This window comes from Bombus impatiens, unplaced genomic scaffold (assembly GCF_000188095.3).
Source record: "Bombus impatiens unplaced genomic scaffold, BIMP_2.2 scf_0013, whole genome shotgun sequence".
NCBI classification, from domain to species: domain Eukaryota; kingdom Metazoa; phylum Arthropoda; class Insecta; order Hymenoptera; family Apidae; genus Bombus; species Bombus impatiens.
In genome coordinates this window covers 296,624-316,670 of record NT_176432.1, presented here as the reverse complement: position 1 = coordinate 316,670, position 20,047 = coordinate 296,624, and the positions used below count along the sequence as shown (strand labels likewise).

Below are 20,047 nucleotides of genomic sequence, written 5' to 3'. Positions count from 1 at the left end.
CGCGGTGTTTATCTCAACAGAACAAGATGTATCATATGTAATTCGACAAAATAATATAAAACAAAAAACGTTGTGCGTCTATTATTTCCTCATAAAACGAAAGAAACTTTTCGGACAACCTAATAATTTGACAAGCGTAAGCTAGGATGATGCTTGCACCGATTAAATGTTGTCATATATTATTACTTTCATCGTATATTCTTATTTATATTTTATATTATTCATATATATTTTATTATATATTTATTATATTTTCGTTATGATATTATATTACGTACATTAATTATATATTTATTATATATTTTTGACTATTATTCTTACAGTGAGATGCCAAAATCCGGCAATATTTTTCCGATCATTATCCGAAACCAATTATGCATAATGACTTGGTCACAAGCTCTTGATCCAAATTATTATTAATTAGAAATAATAACCAGTTTTAAGCAGCATACAATTAATCGTCGAATTAATTATTCGAATATTAAATTCCGACAGAATTCAAAGTCTAAGTGTAACATACATATACATTCCCAATATACAATATAACAAAAGAAACACAAAATTGAATTGTAAAATTATGGAATTCACGAAGTAATTCTTTTTCTGTTCGATATAATCTTCCTTTGCTACCTTTTATCGTTCATTTTTGCTATTACATGAAATTCTTCTAGATCGATGGGCCCTCGCATTGATTGCAAGAAAGTGAGAAACGCACTACATTCACGGGCTGATTCTCCTCTTTTTTTTCAGAATTAATAGGAAAGCCACTGGGCTACGCCATTGTGCCGTGGCTCAAGGAAATTCTGTCGGTCCTTTTCGCGCGTGTATAAAGAGTTTGCACGCGTCGTTCACGCAAAATCCGTAATTGCTTCGCACGGTTGCACATCGCTGACTGTTTGCCAATTTGTTCGGTTTGCCGGTGTTTGCGTTCCGCTGAAAATACCGACCCTCCCTTTGCTTCGGGGATTTCGCCATCCGTTATGAGCGCGACGTTATTTCTATCAGACGTATGACACGACACGACAAACAATGTTTAAAAGAACTTGCAGTTTGTTGGTTGCTAAGGAATTCCGTCGAGTTAAGGCTTATTGCTATGCACCGCTCGAAGTCGAAGTTGGGCGACTGAATTTATTAGTTCGGTATAACTTTGATGATGCGGTCCTACATCGGATAATCGAAAACGTGGATAATACGGATAGGTCTATTAGCGTTCATAAATCGTAGAAAGACGGAATAAACCGTACAAAGCATAGAATAAAATCTTAGAAAACATTTTGATAATGTAATGTTGCGCGTGTATTTAAGTTGAATTAATTATTTAATCAGTTGAAAGCTTGATCAACTGTTTTCACAGTACCTCTCTATTTACATTTGCGTAGTCGCGTTGAAAGTTAAATTTTTGAAAAAGGATGAGGTTATGGCATAGTTCAAAGCACCTCGTATAATACGAAACTTTGGTTAAAAGGGACTAGGATAATCGAGACTCCGCTGTATTTGGTCGTTTGAAAAATCTGCAAAAGTTAAGGAAATTTGAAAACTTCTCTTATCTTTCTGTTATCTGTTAGGTAACCTAACAATCGTTTCTCGAAGAAATCTTCGTCTTTTTCGCAATATAGGGTAAGTGAGCCAAATCTCGTCCACTGATTAATCTCTGTTATTGATTGCTGCAGTCTGCAAACGGCAATTGGAAATTAAAATAGAAATGCCATTAATTAGGCGACAGCAAGAACAGAGGAATTCTTAATATTTGAAGTCGTATTTCAGCGTCTGAAGTACGTAATTCTAGCATTTAGTTTTGGTAATGCATAGTATGTTGCTTCTATTTTCATATTGCGAAGTGGTCACATTTCGTCCTGCCATTTATCAATCAGAACTGGCAATTATATTAAAAAATGGCTTTGTGCCTAATGTCGTGCCCCTATGTAGATGGCCGGGGACGAAGTTAGGAACACGTTTTTCGGAGAGAAATTCGAAATAGAGTCATCGAGTGAAAGCGAAGCGGATCAAAATGTGATCTGTTTTATATGTGACGAGCAATTTTCGGACGATGCTTTAGATGGTGTTATATGCTGTGCACATCTACATCTCAAATTAAGAAATCTAATGTAGTTTCATAATAAAACATATTTCGAGCGCATAAGAGACGAATAATATAAACATTTTCTAACTGAAACTGAGTAGAAGGAAATAGCTTTTTTAACAACCTAAAAACGCATATGTTTACATATATCTTTTTACTTCGTTTGTATGGACTTTTATAAATTGACTGATTACAGATATAATCTGATTACAGACCTTCGTTGCTAAATTTTCAAGATAATTATACAAATTTTGTTAGATTAAGAAACGGATTCAGTTTTGGATAAATGTTAAAAAAACTTTCAAAGGATGAAATTTGAGCAGCTTATCCTGTTCTTTCAAATAGTTTTTGCAAGACTATAGCGTATTTCAAACTGTTCAAAATATTTACAAAGACTAGATTGTGAGAAAACTATGCCTATGGTCAGGTGAATGAATGGTGCAGAATATTCTGAGAACAAAGTAAGGCTTAACGCTTATTGCTTGCACGGCTCTTTATCGACGACTTATTGACTATTCTTAGATATTTTTCTCTAATTAACTAAACGTCCAATTAGGAACGTTATTTATTTGGAATCCTTTTTTTTCGTGGAGGAAACCTTCATAGGCGCTCCGCGCCTTCCAGGAAGAGGGCGCCGGGTAGTGCCGGATTCGTACCGGCTAAAACCTCCACGGTGATCGTCCTGACGATAGGTAGGAAAGCCCCGAGGTCATCTTTTCGTCTCGTGCTACCCGCGTCCGTTCTCCGGTCAAGACCAATGAGTCGTTTGCGTAACACACCATGCCTGAGTCTGGAGTCATGGGGGCAAAAAAAATTTTTTTTTTGTTTTTAACGTGGAGGAAATCTTCATAGACACCTTCTTACCTCACCTGCGGAGGCGGGCAGAAGGTAGTGCCGGATTCTTACCGGCTAAAACCTCCACGGACAGGACGGTAGACCAGTGCGAGTGAAATCGTCGGGCCCCTGTGTACTTATCCCAAGCACATTTAAACCAAGCACTCCTAGAAAGTAACAACCCAACAAACGCAAGGGAGAGGCTGGCCGCTTGCCTGTTGTATATTGGACTTCAAGAGAAATTTTGGTTTCTGTGCCGTACAATTTATTCTTATAATGCCGAGGACTCGAACTCGCAACGCATCGACTTCAGCTCTGAGCTTTAGTGACCGTAGCTACCTGCCCCGCTTGTTTATTCGGGATCTAACGTTATGTTATAGAAGTCTATAATACATAATTTCTTCATCTCAATCAAATCAATTTTTGACAAACGTTACGATGGGCGATCTGTGTGTAAATATTCTGCATATAAAGTTGAGTACTGTAGCTACACTATATTTGGCAATTTTCATTTTTATGTGAATTAAAGTTTGAGCTTATAGATTACAATTAGAATTAAAGTTATATATACCTGCATATATGTATAAACTTTATGGCAAATGCAATGCACATTTACAAAGTTTGAATTATTTTTGCCATGAGTATAAACATTGAACGTTAGAGCGACAAATATAGAAATGAAGTAAATTATAATCAAGAAAATCTTTGGTTTACTTAATTATTCAAAATTGATGTGGAGGCGTTTTTCGAGTCGATACGACGAGGTGCCTTGTTTATGAATCATAATTGACACTATTTCAAGATTTTTAGACGATAAATTTTAGGGAAATGAATCTACTGAAATGTTTTAAGATGCTTCCGTAAAATATTTCTCTTATTTAATATGAAAGTGAGATAAAAATATGTAGTAAAGAAAATATCTTCATATTTACCTATCTTTAGATATCTTATTTAGATATCTTTAAATATCTCCGTATCTTTGTTCTGTACATTGTGAGAAATAGTGAAAGAAATAAGCTAAGAAGATACATCAAATAGCAAGAAGTAAGATTAAAGATGGTGAAGTCGAATGAAATTTCCCTTCTGAATTTATCAACGTAGATAGACAAAGAATATTATTCCTTTTGAAGAATAGCGATGATACTCGAGGCCGCGTAAATCGACTTTGATCGTCATTCCATGCCAGAAATTGCCGCGAGTTTTCACAGCTACCAAGAACCAACTCCCTTCGCCGTTTCCAAAACAGCGGGGAAATTTATTTTTTCCCTCGAAGCGTCTCCTTGGTCGTTCTTCGGAGGCGAAGGAAGAGACTTTATTAAAGCGTAAGCTAGAATGCTCCCCGAGGACCGACACGATTATGTCAAAGACCCGAGCCGATTAGGCATCGAGAAAAATTGAACACTCTGCCCTTTTCCTCTCTCTCTCTCTCTCGCTCTCTCTGTTTCTCCCCCATCTCTCTCTCTGTCTCTCTCTGCCTCCCTCCTTCTCTCTGCTTCCCTCTCTCTGTCTCCCTCTCTCTGTCTCCCTCTCTCTGTCTCCCTCTCTCTGTCTCCCTCTCTCTGTCTCCCTCTCTCTGTCTATCTTTCTCTCCCTTCCCCTCTCTCTCCCTCTCTCCACCCTCTCTCCCTCCCTCTCTCCCTCCCTCTCTCCCTCCCTCTCTCCCTCTCACTCTTTTCCAACTCTTTTTTACTTTATCTGGATTCCTCTTCTAAAACGAGTACAAAACATTTTCGCTCCTCCTATGCGACGAATTTTTTTTTTTAATTTAATTTATACTTTACAATTTATCTAGCTGGACATTCGGTAATCTTTTTTAACTTTATTATTAATTAACATGTGGATGGCTATACCCAGCGGGATACCATCTTCGAGTTTGTTTACGCGTAGAATTTAACTTACAGTTAGAAAGGAACATCGATAGTCGATACACGTCGATTGTAATGAAACGTTGCACAGTTGTTCAGTGGATCAACCAAGGAATTTTATTAATTTTGGTTAGTGCTACCTTTTTGCTTTAAAAAGAGAATATTGCATTGTAGTATCAGGTATTATTTAAGTTCCTGTAAAGGACATATTGAGAATTGTGGATCTTAATTGCCGAAATAAGACTAAAGGTTACACTTAGAATTCGTAATAAAATAGTTTTAGATTTATTTAATAAACGATTTCCAGGATCTTCGTCGATATACATTTGTGCGCATCTCAGCAGTCTCTATGTCTCACCATTTTCCATACCACACAGCCAACGGAACAGTTACATTCATCTGTTTTTTTAGACGCCGCGCACACACATACTTCCACACACTCATATTCACATACGTGTGTCACTACTACGAGACCAATCTAATCTAGCACGCAAAATTATACATATCTTAATAGGACACAAGATATCAAAAAACAGTTCAAAATCTTTGTAATTCGAAAATTTTTTAACAACTCAATTGTTCATTAGAAACTACACTCGGCACGTAGCTATGCAGAATGTTTCGTTTAACTGAAAATGTTAGAATATCTGACTTAATTGAAGGACATCAGACGGTGGAAATTATTTTTTTGCAGATCCAGTAGTGGGGGCCAGGGTTCAAGGTTAATTTTATTTTTAAAGAAGACATCATACATTTTTTAATATATCAATCGATCCATCTCGGATTATCTTTGGCTTTCATACGTTACAACGTATATGTGTCTTTCGTCTTTCATTGTCTTTCACGCGTCAAATGAAAGTAAAAATATCTGCCAAACGAATAATTTTTCGACATAAATAGGTTAATACCATTTTTTATAGGAAATACCGAGATGGATCGATTAGTGTAAAAAAATAAGTTGATCTTGAAATCCCTTTCATTACTGCAAAAACTGATCTCCACCGTATGATGTTCTTTTTCGAATATTTTTTTATAACTTCGATCCCTCGTGAGATATTTTGCCGTTTCTAGTTAAACGAAACGCCCTGTATATCTACGTATCTCTGATATCTACGTGAATAGTGTAGTCTCTACGTGAATAGTTGAATCGTTGGAGAAGTTTCAAATTTCGAACTGTTTTTTGATACCTTGTATCGTTTGCAATTTACAAGTTTGCATCCTGCTACTGGATCTGCAAAAAAAAGAATGATTTTCATGATGTCCCCCTTCGAGTCAAACAACTTCTCTTAAAACATTGATAATTAAACGTTTGATAACTTTAATCCCTCGTGTCATATTCTACCGTTCCCAGTTAAGCGAAACGCCCTGTATATGTATACAGTGTGTACTGCGAAATTGTGTGCGCTATTTTTGAAGCACTTGCGACTACGTAGCAAAAAAATGTCATAAACGAAAGCTAATCTGCTTCCAATCAGCTACAAATTACGTTGCTTGAACTACAAGATGCAAACTTAAAATCACAGGCAAATGCTTTCTTCTATAACTAATCAAGGTCTTAATTTTTTTTAAATAGCACGATGTATTTTTGATTTCATGGTACCACAGCTGGTATTAAAATGATTTCAACAACCTAAATACTATGACTTCCATATGACCATGAGTTCAGAAGTATTGAATTCATTGATTCACTGGTCGTTAACGTGTGAAATTTGGTTTAGTAGGGTGTGTTAGGTCAGACGTTTGCAATAACGTTTGTGCTGTCAAGAAAGAATAAAAATTAAAAAAAATTTTTTTTTTTATTTTTTTGAGATCTACAGTGAGATCCGTTATAACGAGACGCGATAAAGTGCACGCGTACTGAGCGAAAATTCAAAGTCGATTTTCTCGAAAACAAAGCCTCAAACGAAAAATTTCTATTCTATATTTTCGACTTCTTTTTTCGCGTAGAATCGCCCCCTTTCCGCTTGTACCACCAGTTACCAACCACCCTGTATATCGTGCTTATAATTAACGTCTGAATTGCACGGCACTTTCCAATTTCACGACGCAAAGTTCCGCTCTGTTCACTAAAGTTTGATGTGTAAAAGAAAATGATTCTACTTCCCCGCATGCATGTTTTATTTTATCTTGAAGCTTTTCTATAGAGTTTGCTGTTTTGCCGTCAACAAAGGAGCATAAATATCTAATGAAGATAAATCTGGTGAAGGGAGCAGTAATTTTTACTATTGCAATATGTTGACAACGTTACTATAAACGTGTATGAATCAATGAACTCAAGATTTCTGAGCTCATGGCCATCCGAAAGTCATGGTCGTTGTTTAGGTCGTTGAATTCGTCTTCACATCAGCTACAATGTCATGAAATCAAAAATACATCGTGCCATTTAAGAAAGACAAAGTGAAGTAGATTTTTTATAAAAATAAGTATTTTTGATGATTTTTAGTAATTTATAGACGATTCAAGACGTATCAACTTTTCTTGAAAATATTTTTATCATATTATAAGAAATATTATATATATATATCGGTCTATATATACCGTAGATCGATAAACAGGAAGCTTTTTCAAGAAGCGTCTCAATTTTTAATTTCAAATTTATAAAGCGGAATCAGAAACAATTTCGAAGACGAATCTGTATGGTTGCGATACACGTTGTTTGGAAGAATGCGTGAAATATTAAAATAACAGCATACGAAATAGCAGTATTTTCCGCGTCGTCTTGCAGTAGCGCACCGAGCCGCGCGAAATTCGAAAACTAAAAATTATGTTTCGCGATGAATATCGACGCGCGATTTATCTTCTGATAGAATATTTCGGATGCAAACAACGTCGACGTGCTCGTAAATTCATTGAACGTGAATTTAGCAACACGAGATAAAAACACTTAAAAAAAAAAGAGGATGGGAAAAGGGAGAACGTCGAGGTAGAATGAAAATGAAATAATTTTCAATAACTCTTCGAATGACTCGTTACAGGGGTTACATCGGTATGCAAATATTGTCGAGTGACGCGTCAAAGAAAAGAAGACAAGAGATTATCCGTACAAAAGGTCACCGCAATTTTCAAACAACAAGCAATTTCCATCGATCGATCGTGCCGCCAGATACAGACATACAGTCAGATGAAACAAAAGTTCGGGGAGGAGTGGCTGGTTCTTCTTATCGATGCAAAACAGTGCGGAGGGTCGTAGCAATTAAGAGATAACAAGGTTTCCCCCTCGGCACCCCTCCAATTAGTAACACCCAGGGCCCCCTTACCGCTGTCAGGCCAGCAACAACCCCCTTAGGCTTCCTTTATACTTTATAGTCACTGTACTACCCACCATCCACGTCTCCCTTTTTCGTTCCACTTGCTCCTCTCCCTTGTTTCGCTATTGTTCCTTCATTTTTTTCTCGTAATTATTTTCTGCTCCCCTTCCTTCCTTCTTTATCTTGTATTTCTTTCTTTTTGTTTCGTGCCGATTTCCTCGCGACAATTTGCTTGTGGTAATTGTTTCGGTAGTTATCGATATCGATGATTTCCGATGATTTTCCATAATTTTCTGTTGGATTATTGTGAGATGTGAGTACGTGTGTATGATGTGTGTGAAAAATTTAATCAACGTATTGTAAATATTCCCTTAAACATGAATCGTAATACGAATAGGAAAAGGATGTGGCAACCATTTATTTAGTATGAATGGAGGGTGATTTTCTGTCATTTCTTTCTTTGGCTAGTAACGGCCAGTTTTGAAGAGAAAACTAGAAATACAAACGTGCTTTCTTCAGAAAAAAATGAATCAAATTAAATAATTATTACAACAAGGATTATTAAATTTTTTAATTTATCAACATTTTTAATTTATTATCAAATTTTTTAATTAACCAACATTTTTGATTTTCGATTTTTGATTTTTGAATACGTTGCCAGAGGCGTTATACTGAAGTACTTTGTCTTAAAGCAGAGTGTACCTATCTTTGATGTTCTGACAAAAAAATACTGCAAATAAAAATTAATCGGTGTTTGGCCGGCTAGAAGCTGTAAGAAATGTCCAAGAAATTGTTTCTTCCATAATATACGAAGTTTTTAAATGGCACAATATTGTTGTAGCTGATATCAAGAGGAGTTCAACGACCTATTATACTGTAGCCTTGAAGTGAACGTACAGGAAGAGGCGTAGCTTCATGTTACCTTTGTCTGTTTAATTACAGCAAACTACAAATGATTCCATAAACGTAATTGCGACCTATGCAGTAAGATTGTAGCAGTTGCCGTTGTAATACAATGAGAATGAAATTCCATGCGCGCTGTACAGATTCGCTGCTTTGGCTGTTCAATATTTTGAATTGACTCAGACTATAGACCTCAGACTGTAGACGAGCCCATAGAAAAAGGTCTACTGGTGATCTACGATAATATAAAGTCAAAAATATCGTGTCATTGAAAAACATCAAGGAGACCTTCCTATCTTATAAAATCCTATAAAAATAACTTGCAGGAAATTTTTTTTATACAACTCCACCAAACACTGATTAACTTATATTTAAGACATTTTTCTGTCAGATTATCAGAAGTACCCAACGAATCATGGCAACGTTTACGTGATACAACCTATGTATGTCACCACCACTCGACCTTGGTTTCCAAAATATTCGCAAAAGACTGTCGGTATCATTGCAGTGAGTTCAGCCAATAATTGGGCGTCTAATTATGCATATAATTATACAAGTATGTGTGTACGTGAGGCCTCACGACGGCTAGTAACTAATACTGAGATGAATTTTTTACAAGAATTTAACGTAGTGGTACCGACAAATTTTGGCGACTATCTCGCAAATAAAGGCCGAGCGGCAGTTACATGTATAGAAAAAAATTCTTCAAAATGTTGATTTCTTCAACATATCTAAAAAATAATAAATATATGATGGGTGATTAGGTGGGTAAGAAATTGATGATTGAAAACTTCTTGTAGACTACACTGTAACACTGCTAAACACCGAACTTTTTAGCAGAGGGAGAAATTTTCTGTGACCTAAAATTATTTTCGAAATTGAACTTTTTTTACTATTATAAGATTAAGTGTGCAATAATATAACATAATAATAATACATATAATAATAATAATAATAATAGCACACAATAATCTAAATACATCATAGAATTTCCTACTAACATAGTCAAAATTCATAGGAAGGATTGTATTTGTAGAAAAACCACCATGTACCACTTTTAGTTGTGTCGAAAATTGCAAGTATTATAAGCTTCCCCCATTCCCGTTTGTAGACAATTCTTCGTTTCCCATAAAATTAATTCCCCTCTTTTTATTAAGTTCCACTTGTACTACAAACTGATTTTTTAAATTTTGATTTTTACTGATGTTAGCCCAAGATGTAACAAAAAGATTTAGAGCGATTTTTAAGATGTACAATTCGCAAGATACATATACTTTAATCGTGAATCAGGATTAAATCTGGTGATAATGCAAGGGAGTGTTTATACTAGGAATTTTGCTTTGACGCGAAATGTATAGATGGACAGAATGACACAATGGCGATTGCATTTATTTATGTCAGACACGTTCTGTATTACTAGATCTTTGCTCTACGAAGACAGTTTCGAGAAATAGCGGGAATAATATCGGCCACGATGCGATGTATTAAGCCTTTGTGCCCCGGAAACATTTTAATTGATCTATCCTTTTTCAATTCAGTAATTCAAAACTGGATTTATGAAAAAAAGTTTAGGATTATTTTATCGTTACGTATTGTGAAGACGAGTTAGAAGACCAAGTAAACAATAATTGAAAGGCGCTTATGCAATGGCTTGCGACAAATTGGTATTTTTCATATGAAACGCAGCTACGATTTCAATTGTTCGATTGTTATCCACAAATTTCTATTATCCAATGTTTCCATAACTGATTAGTAGTATATTAAAATTTAATTAGTATTTATTAATTAGCATTAAAACTATACTATACAATATAGTCACTATAAATTTATACATCATAGTTATTACGTATTCAGTTAAAATCATATTCCGAAATGCTTAATTCAGTAAAGAAGATGCCTTATATGAACCAATAGACAAAACTGTTTTGATAATGGAATTTTCCGATAATAGGGCAATCACTTTTCCGGCATGAAATTTCACTTGTTCGAATACAGATTAAGATTAACTGAAAGTTCCTTTAAATATTTATGCAGCCTGTATCTTTCTAACTGCTAAATCATATAATTCTTTCAACGCAAGTAACTGAGTAGAGTTACATTCTTTTTTTATTTCGAATCATCGAAGCTCTTTTTCGAACGCTACGAATGCTTCGCCGTGAGAAGGCACTTCTCCGTTACCACTTTCGTTTGCTGTATCTATTTGTGTAAATATAAAAAAATTGTATGTTTAAGGATTTCTTACCGTCACCAGCATCAAAGAAATGAATAATTTTCAGTACCATGTTTTTGTTTTTTAATACCTGCAACTGTGGCTTTTCCAACACAGTCTATTTTCGCTAATACTGCTGCAGTTGCATCACTTCAGAGTCGTTTAATTCTGTCGTATTTTGTTAACCAGAATTCATTGTCAAATCGAATAAAACAAAGAATACATTATATATGAACACTAATAAAATATCTAAAATGGCTAAAACGGGAAAACGCATCCGTTACTGGGAAACATTATCCCGGAATTTCCTAAATACTAAATATTATAATATACCGGCAATTACTAATATAATACAATATTATTGTCCGGATAATACAAGTTCGAATATTGAGGTACCTAAATAAAGGAGGCTCCACCGTATGTTTAATATTTTTTCTTTCCAATACATTTTATTTACTACGTTGAAAATGTTTTTTATATAAAGAATAGAGTCAAAGGTTATTTAGCTGTCATGAAGAGGAATGGCGATTCGAAAAGGCGCTGCGAAACATTGAACTACACAATACTTTTAACGTTTTACCGTTTCTACGAATCTCGATTTGAATCTCTCCATCTCCCGCTGTCGATTTTCCTTTGCATCCCGCCTGGTCCTGTTTGCATAGAATAGAGGTCCGCAGGGAATTACGGCACAGAGGGAAGGATCGCAAGGTGCCACTCGTGACGGAAGGTACATATTATCCGGCGCGCGTCCACGCGACGACACAACGAAAGGGAAGTGCAAGGAAATTGAGCGTACGTAAAATTTCCGCTCAGAGGAAATACATGGAATCCTCGACGAAGCTTCTACCCTCTATCCTATATGCCGTGAGACTTGATCGTTTATTGCGATTGCACGACACAAGTGTGTGTCCTTGTAATCGAAATATCTTTTGCGAACATTTCCGTGTATAACCGTCGGATATTATTGCGATTTGGAATACCCAAATATTTGGAAAAGATTTATTTTTCCATTTCTTTGATTCAAGACGCTTTGCAGTTGGAAAAAGATATGTACAACTGAAGGACACCAAAGAGAAATTTTATGTTGTACAAGTAAATATATATAAAAGTAGTTGTTTACAGTTATATAGTTATATAATATAACATTATATAATATTATGTTATAACATATTACGTTATATAGTATAACGTCATGTACTATTACGTTATAACGTAACACGTATTATATTATATAGTATTACGTTGTAACGTATTACGTTATATAGTATTATATTATATAATATTACGTTATATGATATAGCGTTATAACGTATTACATTATATAGTATTACGTTGTAACGTATTATGGTATATAGTATAACGTTATAACGTATTACGATACATAGTATAACGTTACAACGTATTACGTTATATAGTATTACGTTACAATGAATTACGTTACAACGAATTATGTTATATAGTATTATGTTATAACGTATTACGATAGATAGTATAACGTTACAACGTATTACGTTATATAGTATTACGTTACAACGAATTACGTTATATAGTATTATGTTATATAGTATCACGTTATAACGTATTACACGATATAGTATTACATAATAACGTATTACGTTATATAGTATAGAGAAGCTCTGTAGCTCGAAAACCTCTACGTTCTTGTTCATTCTCTTCCGCTGTGAAAACATTCTGGAAGTGGAAAAAGTTACTTTAACTCGAATTATTTGCCACGTGCCCAGATGCGTTGTTTTATTTCTGTAACTCGAATTTAGAGCAACCAGAGCTGTACGGATCGAAGTCATGTTACGTGTTACAAGATGTAAGAAACTAATCGTTCGATATTGTATCCTTTCTTTCAACCGTTAGGAGTATCTCGAATAACGTAAAATGACATAAGCCCTATCTCCAGTTCTTCGCCTTTCGACCACGTGCATATCCGTGTAAGCTAATCGTTTTTCGCGTAATTATCATCGTCTCCTGCGCCTCTAACTTTCGCATCTATGTACGTCGAATAAAACGACTTCGAAGAGGAAGATTAACCTCTTAGGTACGGCTGAATTTTGCACGGAGCTGTTTCTTTATACAGCAGAGTTTGAGAATTACGCGTAAATAATACAGCACTGCAATGTGTGACGGATAATGCTGTTCCCTACGCAAGCACATTGGAACGAAGTTTTTGATAACTAAATTATGATTTTTTTTGAAGATATGATGCATATACTTTTAACTTTAATAATTTACTTTAATAATTAATAATACAATCGAGTGTGATATATTTTAAAGCACGGTACCACATAGACCCACGTCACAATTTCCACACTCATAGCGCGATAGTGTTTTTCAAATTGCTCTTCGTTTTCTATTTTCAAGCTACATTTTGAGGTTGATGATTCTAAAGAATTCTAAGGATACGGATCGGCATGTTAAAAAGAGCATCTAACAATGGTATATTTATATTAACAAAAAGAAGCAATTGATACCTGACACTGGCGTATCAAAAACAAAGACTATACATTCTGTCTGTATATTGTTAACACTGTTATAAAACGTTATGAGAGCAAAAGAAGTGTGAAGCAAGACAAATGAAAAAGATCATTTTCCAAACGGTCCAAGATCAAGGTCCAAACGGTGAGCGAATGAGTCATTAGAGTGAGCCACTATAGTGGCGCATCGTACCTAAGAGATTAAAAAACTAACACTCCGAAAAGGTGAACGTAGTTGTGCCTTCGTACGAAGCTTCGTATATATGTGGAATATTCGTTTGTTAAACCTTCTTTACTTAAAAAATTTCGATAAATCAGAATCTGTGAAATTCGAGTTACCGAGGTTCAATTATGTTTATGTTAGATTGGAAGTATTATGAGAAATACGAACATTCCATTAGTTCATACTCAATAAGATGCATTCATAAGGAATTTATATTTTATTATTAATTTATTATGTAAAGAGTTCATAATTTATCATTTTATCATAATTTATTTATCACGTTTACTATTTTGTATTAATTTATATATTCATTTATATTTTATGTATATTTATATATTTATATATTCATATTTTATTATTATTAAGAATATCCATAATTTAAATTACATCAGATATTGAAACTTGGATGTTACGCGGCATGGAACGCTCGACTTTCCCGAGACATGGCATCATTTAATTATACAAGTAAAATTCTCGCGTCACAATTATCGATGAGATATACGACCAACATAGCACGCTGTACATCCTCGTCCCGACGAGAATGCCTGAATGGCCTCGATCAAGCAGACCTCGTTTGCTCGATTCGATAATAATCAATCGGATGCGCCTTTCATTCGAACGCACTGAATTCGAAATAATTACCCTTCCTTTCCCACTGCCCTCCAATTTCTCGCTCTTTCTCCCTAGCGCTGTTTCATTGCAACATCAACCGTCCTGTAAACGTGATCACACGTTGCTCGCCACACGACGCTACTTGCTAATTGCGAAAACAAGCTGTATCGTGCTCGTATCCGGTCGTACAACTCGATAGAGCCTCGTCCAGACTTGTCGAATTATCTCTTGATTCAAACAACTCCAAACTAACTTACCGGATATACAAAAATCTGTCTATTCATTTCACTAAAAATACGCTTTCAAACTTCGATGCTCCTTCAGATTAACCACATTATATAAATTCATAAAGAAAAAGTAAAAAAATAGACAGCTTAGAAAACTGAAACGACCAAACGACATTGTCACATTTATAAAGCTTTTTAAACTTTTATAAGTTATCGATGTAACCATAACGATATTCAGTTGCTAAAAAATAATGTGACAATATTTTGGTATTCGTTTGCCTCTTAACCGACGAAGGATTAAAATACTATTTTCTAATTTTTCTAATTTTAATATCGTCTTATCAAACCTCGTACATACGCGAAATCACACACGAAGAACCTTTCTGCCCGCTGCCGCTTTTATTTCTTCTCTCCTTATTCTTTTTTAAACTAGGATTTAAGTCGTTTTGAAAATAAGCCGCTGGGATCGAACAAAATCCAGGCTACGATATCGAATATTTCAAATCCACGCAATCGCGCGGCTCGATAAGCTCGTTCCGGATCGAAAAGTCGGCTGGATGTTGGGGCTCTCGGCGTGCAAAGGTCGTTAGCAGAGTTTCGAGCGGTGCATAGCAATGAGCCTTGAAAAGGGGGTAGAAAACCTCCTGGGAATCCAGACACCCGTTACGTTTCGAGGCTCGTACGAAGCGGACGGGCTGGCCCGCAACACCGAGGGACCGGCTTCGGGACAAAACTGACTCATGGCAACCGAGATAATCGAACTCGTTACCGGCATTCTCCGGATTCGTTTCGTGAACGGAATAACGTATACGACACTCGTTTCCCAATTCCCGTAGAGTTCGACTGACGTCGTTCGATCGTCAACGAACGATCGAAATTTAATCATCGTTCTCTCGGCTTTGCGTCGAGCTTTAAGTGACACTGATTCGATCGTTCGCAAAGTACCAAACAGTGATACTAAGCGAGTGTTTCGTAAGCGAATCGATTAGTTAAAAACGAAACAGCTGCGCGCTGGTTAAGGTAAACTTGATAAGCATAGACAAACATGATATCTCACTCTGTGTAGGTTAATTTTTTAGCCTTTTGGCTGTTTGAAATCTGAAAGAATTTTATCGATGTTTCTATGTTTCAATCACGTGGTGCAGCGGTGAAATCGAACGAAAAATGAAAATGAAAAATGAGAGAAGATAATCCGTTTTATTAAGAAGAATGGATTTAATATATAATTTTATTGGTGGCTAAATTTGCCGATTATTTTTTGCCATATATTCATAATATAAGTTATTATATTATAATGATTATGATAAAGAGCTGTAGGTGAACCTTAAATCAGAATTAATCCCTTGACATTGACTGATAATAGTTCAGAATTATTCGAGATGATAGAAAGTTTTATACCAACTTGATCGTACCTTATTTTTAATTTTATACTCTGTTATCGGAAATTGGTGGGCTATTAATTTTGTCAAATAGTAAGTGCAAACTTGGAAACCTATCAATGTCAAAATGTAAATTTATGAAAAATATCATGTCTTAATGAGTATATTTTAGAAATTATAAGGTTGCTATAAAATGACACTCAACATCACAAAATGCAAAGGACGTTATGTTAAATGCACGATGGACGAAGTATTCTTTCTGACGATCGTTGAAGTTAAATATATTATTACTATTTTTACAGTCAACTTTACGTCAAGAGACGAAAGTAAAAAGATGAAACATAAATGTGTACAGAAAACATCTCCTTATTTATATGTATATGTGTACTCTTCTTTGTAAGACAAATCAGAAATTTTTCAGGAATTCTTCTTCGGATATCATGCAGTGAATATAACAAGACGGAAAAGAAAAAACAATAAAATAGCTAGCGCATTTTTGATTTTTATATTTTTACTTGAACTTTATTTTGCAATTTTTTAAAGAGGAAAACAGACGTGATAACTAAATTTTTCATTAGCGATATACCAATACATTACGTGCATATATACATGTACAAATATATAGTCGTTATTGAACGGTAGAGGTTCACTAATTTTCTCACTTACCTATGATTTGGTTGTTCAAACAACCGAAATTCACAAGCGAATGAGCAAATTCAATCGTACGTTTGCACGATTCGCTGCTCGTAGATATAATATCTCATAAATATCTTATAAATTTTGAAATGGTGCAATAGCAATAAATTTGTGACGCTTAGTTAATTCCTTACTTATTTTGTAAAAAGAATATATTTTTTAATAATTACAAAGAAGGTTCATCGAGTTTACGTACAAACTTTATAACTGAAAGTGATTATGATATCTCCATAATATGACCTCCAAACTACTTCGACATTACAAATCAGTTGCATTTATTGTATTTACGTAATCGTAACTATGCTTCGAAGCAATTAATGATCGTACTTAATGAACAGATTGTGCCAGTATGTTCCAGAGCATATATATAATAAATTGAAACTGAGTTGCTCTGTTTAATTTTCAGCTTCGTAATTATAATAATTTCTACCCAAGAGATGACTCGACGAAGATCTTAAAACTTTCCTTTAAACCGGAACAAGACCAAGCTAAATTAGCCGAAACTAAAACAAACTCTTCCGCGGATCGTACACGTTATTACGTGTTCAACGATCAGCCATACATCAACGCGAAACACGCGTAGAAAGCGTGTCACTCGACACACCGGTTGTCACATAAATCACTAGCATCCCGCTTCCTCGTTGTTGGTCATGAGTCAAGCGACGCGTGTTGATTCCACAACGTTGTTGGCTGTCCTCGAGCATAGGTCGAAGCACGCTGGTTAATGAAACTAAATACTCGAACAAGCGTGGCGAAAAAGAGAGGAGAGGCTGTAACTGTCCCTGTTCCTCCCTGGCTCCACTTGCCGGAAACATTTCGCAACGAAGAAGGAAGGGTCGAGTTGCGTTCGGTTCGCAGACTCGGTCTTGTTAGGCCGAGGCAAAAGGGGATTCTGATCAACGAACCGTGCCGGCCTTAAGGGCCCTTACTCCCATAGACACGCTTCGTTTCTCGATTGATTCTTTATTTTACAATCACCGTGACATCGTAAAGGCCAACGAATCGCATGTTGGAAGGCTCTTCTCTGTGCACGATGCACCCCTGAACTTGTTGAAACCCGACCGATCGATCCACTTTGCTTCCACTAACGTTTGCCGATCATCCGTCGAATTTTGAATTCAATTCAGTTCTCGTTCACATTCTTTCTGACGATTAGTGTATTTTATTTATAACCGTCATATGAAATATTATATTTATGTAATATTAGGTTGTCCGAAATGTTTCTTTCGTTTTATAAGGAAATAATAGACGCACAATGTCTTTTGTTTTATTTTAGTTTATTGAATTATGCACGAACATAATAATAGTAATAGAACGAAATGGATCATACGTAATTCAATAAAATAATATAAAACAGAAATTATTGTCTATCAATTATCACCTTATGGAACGAAAGAAACTTTCGGACAAATATTTTAATTGAATTTTATACTTATTATATGTAATATTATATTTATGTAAAATTATGTAATATTATACTGTTGAATGACATTTGCAACAAACATTAATCGGGTCATTCTTGTGCTGCAAATATTAATAAATTAGATTGAAATACAAAGTTCAAGCATATCCTTTAGATAGTATATCTTATCTTTTATGTTTTATAGATTGTTGTATTTTGAAATGATCAATTAGGTTTCTAAAATAGGCAACTTTTGAAGACCGTGATGAGCTACCAGTAAACATATGCAGGTAGCTTGTAATTTATGTCCCTTGACTGAAAAACAGATGGAATATAGAAGGAACATATATAGAAGGAATATATATAGTATAACATAATATATAGAAGGAACATAGAGGGAAACAGGACGTTTGAAAATCACAGCGATTTTAGACGCAATTTTAATGGAAAAATATAGGCAGCCCTTAAAGTCAGGTGAGCAGTACAGTACCGCGAGTAATTATAAAATGAACCCCATCTATAGATTTTTTATAATATTAAAACAAAAATTGACAAAATCTTGTATATTATAATAATTATAATTTTATATTATATATTTCGTATTATAACATAACATAAAACTAGAGATACAACAAACAAAAGCTTTTTCCTCTAAAAGACTGGAAAAAAATGAATTTTCTCTTAAAATTATGTTTTTGGTTGTGAAAAAATATAAACTCAACGTTAATTTTGTTACCTTTGCGTGTAATATTTATTGGGTTTCCCTTTATTTTTCATCACGTCTATCAATCTGATAAGTACACTATCAACTGACTTATTTAAAGTTTCGTCTCAAAAATCCGCTCAAGTGGATTTTATTCTTTTTTCAAGTTTCACGATATGTTCTATAGGTGGCTTCTCCTGATCATAAGTTTTTCTTGCTAAAATTCTTCACAGGTTCTCGATCAGATGGATAATAATTCTATTTCGAAATCTTGAAATCACTTTTTTGTAGTGGCAACTGTATGAATAGGAACATTGTCTCGTTGAAAAATTGCCTTTCTGTGTTCTATTTCGGTTATGAGAGGCAATAACTCGCCATGCAAAACGATTTAAAACAAAACGATTTCACTTAAAATATCTAGGCATGATCAGTGATTTGTCAGAGATGACTCTGACTGACACCATGATTTTTCATTGAAGCAAAACTTCTTCTGAAATTCGCAATATTGCAATTTGTGATCGATTGAAAATTGATAAACTTTCGCTCGGAACATTTTTCAGAAACGTCTGAAAAATCGTGAGGACTAATTTTTGGACCACCTATAAATTGGACCTCTATAAATATTCACAGCACCGTATTTCTGTAAATATTCGTAAAACGTAAAGATTTCGTTCCTCCAGCGATTCATGCGCGTGATATTCCGATATTTCTAGCGATAAATAGTATAAAATGACCTCGACCGGCTGATAAGTGTGCCCTTTAACTTATCGAGCACGAAGCTCTTCATGTTTGTTCTGTTTAAACATTTTCAACAACGATCGTTGCAAGCATTCTGCTACAGTGGTAAATGTCAGGACCTCTGCGATTAACCTTTAAACAACGTTGTAAAAAATCAACCGTGAGCCATTTTGAGCGAATAAATCGATCATTCATTCCGCTCCGTTTCCCCTTTCCCATGAATTAACATAACGATTGACTTTTATCGGTGATTTTTATCACGATAATCACCAATTTTCTTGTTCTCACATTACAGAAGGAAGCCACTCTACCGAATCTTCCGGTCCCGGATTTGGAGTCAACCTTGCAGAAATATTTGACCCAGGTCGAGGTAATCGCTCCGAATCATCTGCCGAAAACCAGGAGCCTGGTGAAAGCTTTCCTTTCTGGACCTGGACCGAAG

At 35.2% G+C, this 20,047-nt stretch overlaps 1 long non-coding RNA gene across 1 annotated transcript; it reads right to left on the bottom strand.

The window, feature by feature from the left end:
• Positions 1-739: 739 nt before the first annotated feature.
• On the bottom strand, positions 740-15,597 carry LOC117152609. Its single transcript, XR_004463010.1, has 2 exons — positions 15,046-15,597; positions 740-1,671 (listed from the first exon to the last, which is right to left on the bottom strand). It is a non-coding gene; the product is annotated as an uncharacterized LOC117152609 (long non-coding RNA).
• Between the last annotated feature and the right edge of the window lie 4,450 nt (positions 15,598-20,047).